We start from the raw sequence: 9,207 nt of genomic DNA, 5'->3' as shown, positions 1-9,207 counted from the left end.
GAAGCAAGCTATGGTCACCTTGTAAATCTTAGTCAGGCAGACTCAAATGGGTATAGTGATATACGAATAAAGCATAAAGATAAAGATAGAGGTACTTATGTAATTCATTGGTAGGAACTTCAGATAAGCGTATGAAGATGCCTTCCCTTCCGTCTCTCTGCTTTCCTACTGTCTTCATCCAATCCTTCTTACTCCTTTCCATGGCAAGCTTATGCAAGGGTTTCACCGTTGTCAGTGGCTACCTCCCATCCTCTCAGTGAAAACGTTCCTATGCTCTGTCACAGCATAGGCTAATCAGCTGTCGGTTCTCGGTCAGGCCGGAATAGAATCCAGTGATTCTTTTGCGTCTGTCACTAACGCCCCGCCTGCTAGGAGTTTGAAGCACGTCACAGTCATTCAATCATTGAATCCTACTCAGAATACCACAGACAAGGTTAGACCTTCCGGATTCTCTTGAATGCCGCCATCTGTTCTCGCCTATACCACGAAGACTCTGATCTCACGGAATGGCTGGCTCGTTTGTTAGGCGAGCACTCGGTTGTCAGGCGATCAACCATGCATCGTGTATCAGGAATCCAAGAGATATTCACTAGAGCCTTGGTTGCTTGTAGAACAAAAGTGGTTGTCAGTCACCTTGTTCATAGGTGAGAATGATGATGAGTGTCACGGATCATCACATTCATCAAGTTGAAGAACAAGTGATATCTTGGACAAAGAACAAGCGGAATTGAATAGAAGAACAATAGTAATTGCATTAATACTCGAGGTACAGCAGAGCTCCACACCTTAATCTATGGTGTGTAGAAACTCCACCGTTAAAAATACATAAGAACAAGGTCTAGGCATGGCCGAATGGCCAGCCTCCCAAAGAGGGTTCAATCATCAAAGCATGATCGAAAGGTTCTAAATACAATAGTTAAAGGTCCTATTTATAGGAAACTAGTAGCCTAATGTTTACAGAGATGAGTAAATGACATAAAAATCCACTTCCGGGCCCACTTGGTGTGTGCTTGGGCTGAGCAATGAAGCAATTTCGTGTAGAGACTCTTCTTGGAGTTAAACGCCAGCTTTTATGCCAGTTTGGGCGTTTAACTCCCATTTAGGTGCCAGTTCCGGCGTTTAACGCTGGAATTCCTGAGGGTGACTTTGAACGCCGGTTTGGACCATCAAATCTTGAGAAAAGTATGGAATATCATATATTGCTGGAAAGCCCAGGATGTCTAATTTCCAACGCCGTTGAGAGCGCGCCAATTGGGCTTTTGTAACTCCAGAAAATCCACTTCGAGTGCAGGGAGGTCAGAATCCAACAGCATCTGCAGTCCTTTTCAGTCCCTGGATCAGATTTTTGCTCAGGTCCCTCAATTTCAGCTAGAAAATACCTGAAATCACAGAAAAACACACAAACTCATAGTAAAGTCTAGAAAAGTGAATTTTAACTAAAAACTAATAAAAATATACTAAGAACTCAACTAAAACTACTAAAAACATACTAAAAACAATGCCAAAAAGGGTACAAATTATCCGCTCATCATACGCGTCAATGACATTGACGCGCACGCGTGACCTTGCAAAATCGACGTACGAGGTGTCAGACCAAAAGTTGCGCTGGCTTGGTGCGGGCACTGTGCCCGAGGCACAAATCACATCACGCGTATGCGTCGTGGATGCATGCGTGTCACTTTCACAATAAGCACTACCACGCGTGCGCGTGCCTGATGCGCACGCGTCATAGGACATTTTGGCACACACCCCAAGACGAACAGAGGGTTGTGTGAGTGCCACGATGCCCTCGCGCAAACATGGAACGCGTACGCGTGACCGACGCCTACGCGTCGCCCCTCAGTGCGCGACCCACACGTACGCGTGGAGTACTCGTACGCGTTATTCGCGAATCTGCACCTGAACCCTGCGCAGCCCTATTTTTCATATCTTATCTTTCTAAATCCTAATTTCTTTCTTCTTCTTTCTTCTTTCTTCTTTCTTCTTTCTTTTCTTTCTTCTTTATTCTCTCATCTTTTTCCATTCTTTCTCTTTCTTTTATTCTTCTCTTCTTCCTCCCCTCCATTCTTTCTTTCATTCATCTTTTAATTACTGCAATTAATTATTTTTCTTTCTTCTAAATTTTCTTTTAGCTTAATTATTTTTTGTTTCTTCTTCTTTCTTGTTCTTTCCTTTTCATGCATTATTATATTGGTGTTGGAGCTTCATTTGGATGTTATTTTATTAATTTGACCTTACGGATCTTATGTGGAATGATTTGACAATTGACATATTAATTTGGCTCTCCCATACATTTAGATTATATTATTTTCATTCCTATGTTAACTTGTACACCAAGCGTTTGTGAAAGAAAAAAAGCGCTCTTATGGTATTCTGAATTCTATTTTCTTTTACTCTTTTACCCGAATACCTCTTTTTCACAACACTTGCAAACCATCTGTATTTGGGATTATCATTCACAATTGTCATCATTACATATGCTCTTTCAATTGGCACATTTAATACTTGATGCTTGAGCTATGCTTCTCATGCTTATTTCTGCATGCCATAAACACTCCTGCATCTCATTATTATGAATTTCCTTTTTGCTCCTAATTGTAATCTTACTTACATGTTGTAGCTACCATGTATTTAAAGCTATTATCCTCTCTTTTGCATTCATTATCACTTGGAATCTCTTCCTCCCGGTTCTTTCGTTCTCTATATTTAATATTCTTCCTTTTCTTTCTTCTTTAGACATGGGTACCCAGAAAGGAAAAGAGAAGGCCACTGACAAGACATCGACACGAAAAGGAACCAAGAGACCTCTAGCTAAGGCACCTCCACCTACAAGCGTCAGTTAGAGAAACCCGTCCACTTGCACATCTTAGCTTACACCGAGGACGGTGCGATCTTTAAGTGTGGAGAGGTCGATACTGAATTCTGTGGGTTAGTTATATACTTCTCAACACCAATGTTTTATTTTATTTGTTAGTTCATTGTTGCATTTGCATGTTTCATTGCATGTTTACTTGATTTTGTGCATATTTTACCACAACTTGGTTGAAGTGATAATTTCTTTTCAAGACCCTATTTTATAGTATTTCACTAATTTAAATTGAAAATTTGTGATAAACTTGTTGGAAGTTGTATTTGGAACATGGTTAAAAAGCTAAAAACATACAACCTGTGATATTTGAGCTTAATTACATGGTTACAATATCTAACCATAATATTTTATTCTTGTGTGCTTTCTTCTCTATGATTGTAATCTATATTTTGTTCCATCCTATATGTCCATTGTTTAGTGTATTTACATGCTTGCATATGATTGAGGCTATCATTTGTTATTAGCTCACTTATCCCAAATAGTCTACCATTCCACTTACCTTTGTTAGCCACTTTGAGCCTTTTAATCCCCATTTGTTCTGTATTTTACCACACCACTAGTCTTAAGCAGAAAAATAATTACCATTGAATCTTTGGTTAGCTTAAGATAGAGATTGTGTGTAAACTAAGTGTGGGAAAACTGTGGGAACATGGGTTAATAGGGAATGTGTTATGTTTTTACTTTATTTAAATATTGGGAATTGGGTGCCTACTCATGTGAGACTAGAAAAATCCAAAAAAATCCATATGCATTGATATGTTATGTTTACTTTCATATTTTCAAAAAAAGTGTGTATATATATATAGGGGATAACATTACCTCAATACTAAGTTTAATAAAAGATCAATGTATATGTGATAAAATTAAAAGAAAAGTTGATACATGAGTATATGATGCAAAAGTGAAAATTATGGGTAGCTAGGCATGATTCTAGAGTTATATAGAGTGTATGTATGTTAGGTGATAGCTTAGGTTACTCAAAGATTCATATTTTAGCTCACTTAGCCATACATATATCCTCACCCTTACCTTAGCCCCATTACAACCTTGAAAAGACCTCATGATATTTACATTGGTATACTAAATATATGTTGATTGGTTAGATGAAGAACAAAGTTTAGAAAGCATGATTAGAGAAGAGTAGAGTGAATTAACCCTAGACACTTGAGCAATTAGAGTGCATATACACTACCAGTGAGAGTTCAATGCTTGATTCTATGTTCCCTGCTTTCATGAGCTATCTTCTTACAAGTTTACTTGTCTTCACTGTATGATTTGAATTAGTGGAATTTGATTTATGCTTGTCTTGGAGAACTTATTTACTTTTAACCAAGTAGATAGAAACATCTCAGCATATAGTTGCATTCATATACATAGGTTGCATTGTATTTTATAAGTCTTACCATTTCTTTTCACTCTTATAGCTTCTCTTGAGCTTAGCATGAGGACATGCTAATGTTTAAGAGTGGGAAGGTTGATAAACCACTATTTTAAGATATTTCTTGTACTTAATTGAGTAGTTTCTATCAAGTCTTTGCTCACTTATTCATATAAATTGCATAGTTTTACAATTTCTTCCTTATTCCTTAATATATGTGAAAATATGTTTCCTAAACCATAAAATTATTAATTTTAATTATCCTTATTACTATTCGATGCCGTGATCTGTGTGTTGAGTATTTTCAGGCTTTATAGGATAGGAATGGCTTAGAAAACAGAAAGGAAACATGCAAAAGTGGAAGGAACGCACGAAAATAAAGTTTTGACAGAAATGGCAGCGACGCGCACGCGTAGACGACGCGGACGCATGCCTAGCGCAAAATACGAGCGACGCGTACGCATGACTGACGCGTACGCGTGACAAGAAAAACTTCCAAATGACGCGCACGCGTGACCCACGCGCACGCGTGATGGACGCCAAGTACATAAAATTGCAGAAAATGTCCCCAGCGATTTCTGGACGCCTTTTCGGCCCAAATCCAAGCCCAAAAAACACAGATTAGAGGCTATAAAGTGGGGCGACACAACATTCATTATTCACAATTTTAGGTTTTAGATGTAGTTTTCTAGAGAGAGAGGCTATCTCCTCTCTCTCTTAGGTTTTAGGATTTAGGATTTAGGATTTCTCTTAATTTTAGGATTGTTTCTTCTCAAATCCAGGTTCAATGTTCCTTTAATTTAGTTTCTCTTCTACTTTTATTTATTCTATTACTTTAATTGTTTATTTTCCCAATTTGGTTTATGAACTCCCCATGTTAGATTTGATTTCTTTATTTAAATTCGAGGTATTTCAGATTTATGATTGCTTTCTTCTATTTATGATATAAATAATTTGGATTTTTCCCCTTTTGGCTTTGGTTGAGTAATTGGTGACACTTGAATTATCAAACTCCTTTGTGATTGATAATTGGAATTTGTTGATTGGTTTGGATCCCTCTAAAGCTAGTCTTTCCTTAGGAGTTGACTAGGACTTGAGGAATCAAATTAATTAGTCCACTTGACTTTCCTTTATTTAGTAAGGGTTGACTAAGTGGGAGCAATAAATAATTCTCATCACACCTGATATGGATAACTAGGACATGATTTCCATTTCTCATACCTTGCCAAGGGTTTTTATAATTAGTTTGTTTCCATTGCCATTTACTATTGTTGCTTCTTATCTTAAAAAAACCAAAAAGATACCTTTTCCATAACCAATAATAAATCATACTTTCCTGCACTTCCTTGAGAGACGACGCGAGGTTTAAATACTTCGGTTATAAATTTTATTGGGTTTTGTTACCAATGACAACCAAACTTTTGTACAAAAGGATTTTCTGTTGGTTTAGAAACTATACTTACAACGTGATTATTTTTGTGAAATTCTTTACTGGCAGAAATCAGTTCGTCACACATACTCCCGTCTTTCTTCTTTACCAGTAACACTGGTGCGTCCCACGAAAAAATGCTTCGTCGGATAAAGCTCTTACTCAACAGATCCTCTAACTGAGACTTTAGCTCGGCCATCTCTAGCTGTGACATCCTATAAGGAGCACTCGAGATTGGTCCAGCCCAAAGCACCAACTCAATAGCAAACTCAACCTCTCGGTTACGTGAAAATTCATCAATATCGTCAGAAAACACTTCCAAAAACTCACACACAACCAGAATTTGCTCCAACCTTTGATCATCACCCGAAACACCCGCGATTAATAACAAGATACACTGGCATTCATTCCTAGAACAATTCACCATCATAGAATTCAAGTAATAACTATTCAATACAACCGGTCCTTCTGTATCTTCCGGCATAAAGTACACCGATTTTGCAGAACAATCGAGCAGGACATAGTTTTCAAATAACCAGTCCAATTCCAAGATAAGATCAAGACCGATCATCGACAAGCAGATAAAATTACAGACAAAATCACTCTGCTTAAACCTAAATGAAACTTGCGGGCATCCTATCCTAGTTACCCTGGCTTCATGGGTGGCATTATACACCTTTAGGTCATAACCTAAAACTACAATCTTCAAGCCTAACTCACTAGCTTTTTCGAATGCAATGAATGAATGGGTTGCTCCCAAATTAAATAAAATATTTAAAGTTTGACCAGCCATTTCACAGTTACCTCGGATAAGTGTCTCGGATCCCTTGGCACCTATAGCTGAGGTGGTGAACACCCGACCAGTCTGCTATGCTTTTCCTGTACCTTGTTTCTGCTTCTCCGGACAGTTTGCGGCTTTATGGCCCGCCTTACCACAAGAATAGTACAAGCCCCATCCGGCCTTGCACGGGGCTCCCGGATTGTGACTTCTGCACCTAGCACAAGCTTGCTCATTCTGAGGCTGTTTCTCAAATCTCTTCCCTTGGGAGTTGTTGTTGTTGGACCTGGTGAAATTGTTCTGACCCTGAGTCTGGTTTGATCCAGAACCTCCCCACTTGAAAGATGGACCTCTAGGAGCAAAGCTCTTCCCTCGGTTCTGTGGAAATGGTCCCCTATGGTTTCCCCTCTCTGCAGCCGCCTTCTTTCTCATCCCATTTGCCACAACACCATTTCCATTCAATCATCATTACATATAATCAATATCATACTCACCATCAACATGGTCTCATCCACAATTCAACCTCAATCATTCATCAAGCATATATATCACAACATGCATATCCTTCATGCATCATACTATCAAGGCATCAATATTCATAATCACATATATGACCACACCATATATCACAGCCATTCAACAACATCAACCATTCAATTTCTATCTTAGGGCCTCTAGCCTAAGTTTTCACACCACGTTACACTTTAGATATAGGAAATCGAGACCATACCTTAGCCGATTTCTTTCGCTCAACCGGAGCACTTCCAAATCACTTTTCCACAAGCCCTCAAGGTCTCAACACCTCCAAGAATAGATTTTTAGCATACCAAAGCCCTTTTTCCAAACTTTTTAAAATCTCAATCAAGCTCCAATATTCACATACACACTACCTAAGCCACAATTATCATATTCAAACGCAACAACTCAATACTCAAACATCATAAACCCACATATCCACTAGGGAAAATCTTACCACACCCAAAGATCAAGGAGACAAGATTAATCTTCTCCTTCAAGAGAGTTGGGTCCTATAACATCAAAGAGCCCAAAATCTCAATACTTGTTACCCAAAAATTCGAAATTAAGGGATGAAGAACTGAGATAAAATCGTGGCTTACCTCAAGAATAAAGTATTAGGTTTTCTAGATCTCTTCACGGTGAATGCATGGTCACAAACGGTGCAGCAATCGGAGCTCCGGATCAAAAGTTATGGTGGTTTGAAGATCAAACAAGGGTTAGAACATTGGAGAGTGTTCTTCCCTTTCTCATTTTCCTTTTCAGCGTGCATGAGAGCTTAGAGAGGAGAGAGAGTGCTGAAAATTAGGGTTTTAGGTTTAGTTAGGTTGCGCCAAGGGCCGACTATGGGTCCGGTTGGCCCAGTTTAGCCCATTCGGTCTAATCTTGGACCGATTTCTATAAAATTGGTATCGAAATTCTCGTCTCAATCTCCTCTATCATATTAAGCCATAAAAATCAAATTTTTTGCCATCTAGAATAAATTCTTATTTATGGGTTAATTACTCATTAATTAACCGGGTTTACAAATTCCAATGAAAATATTGAAAGAAGAGATGACACCAAGTCACACAGCACGAATAAAGAGTATACGTCGAAACGAATCCTTAAAACTTAACTTCTAACGTTCCCAAACCCTGTGATTCGCATAACCTATTACTTATATTTCATCTATGATAATCCATTAGTGTTTTCATATACATAAATCATCAGTTTAAGTTGGCCAGACCTAATACCATGAGAGATGCAATAGTCGACTAACAGCATTAATTAATAGACAGTTGAAAAACTGAAGATTGATGGTTTAGAAGTTATAGTAAACTCTCGTTGTAAGTATAGTTACTAAACCAAACAATCAACCTTTCTTACAAACATTTTGGTTGTCACAAGTAACAAACCCTTTTAAAATTGATAACCGAGTATTCAAACCTCGGGTCGTCTTCTCAAGGAATTGCAGGGAGGTATGTTCTTATTATTGGTTATGGATTTTGTAAATTGGGGTTTTGAAAGTGGGGAACAAGTAAATTAAAGGACAAATAAAATAAATAATTAACTATGAAATAAACTCTTGGCAAGATATGAAAATTCGGAAGTCCTATCCTAGTTACTCCTATGAGAATGGAAGTTAATCCCACTTAGTTAACCTTTGCGTAAGCAAGGGAAAGTCAAGTGAACTAATTGGTTAGATTTTCCAAGTCCTAGCCAAATCCTAAGGAAAGACTAGAGTTAGTGGAATTCCAGTTAATTAGCCGACATAACAATCAATCATGAATAGTTGATAACTCAAGAGCTTCCAGTTAATCAATTAAAGCCAATAATATAAAAAAAAAAACTAAATAAGAATCTTAGAAAATACCTCAATTGCATTAATTAAGAAAATCCCAACATGAATAGCTCATAAGCCAAATAGGCAACATATGTAATACAAACATTAAATTATCTGAGAGTAAAAGAGAAAATAAATAAAAATAGGAACATTGAACCTGATATGAAGATGAAATAATCCTGAAGTGAAAAGAAATTCTAATGCTAAAAACTTTAGCCTAACTCCTTCGTACGATGTTGCTGTTATGTGGCCACTCGATGAAGTACTTGAGAGATGCTCTTTGATGTCATATGATCGTGCAGAGGAGTAGTATACGACCTTCCACCTTTTGATGACGTTCCACCTGACTTGAGTTTAGAAGACCTAGAACGTATTTTCCCTCGCTTTAGTAGGTTAGAGGGACTAGGTGAGT

This window comes from Arachis stenosperma, chromosome 10 (genome assembly GCF_014773155.1).
Source record: "Arachis stenosperma cultivar V10309 chromosome 10, arast.V10309.gnm1.PFL2, whole genome shotgun sequence".
Lineage (NCBI taxonomy): Eukaryota > Viridiplantae > Streptophyta > Magnoliopsida > Fabales > Fabaceae > Arachis > Arachis stenosperma.
Note: the sequence above shows the minus strand (reverse complement) of the source record.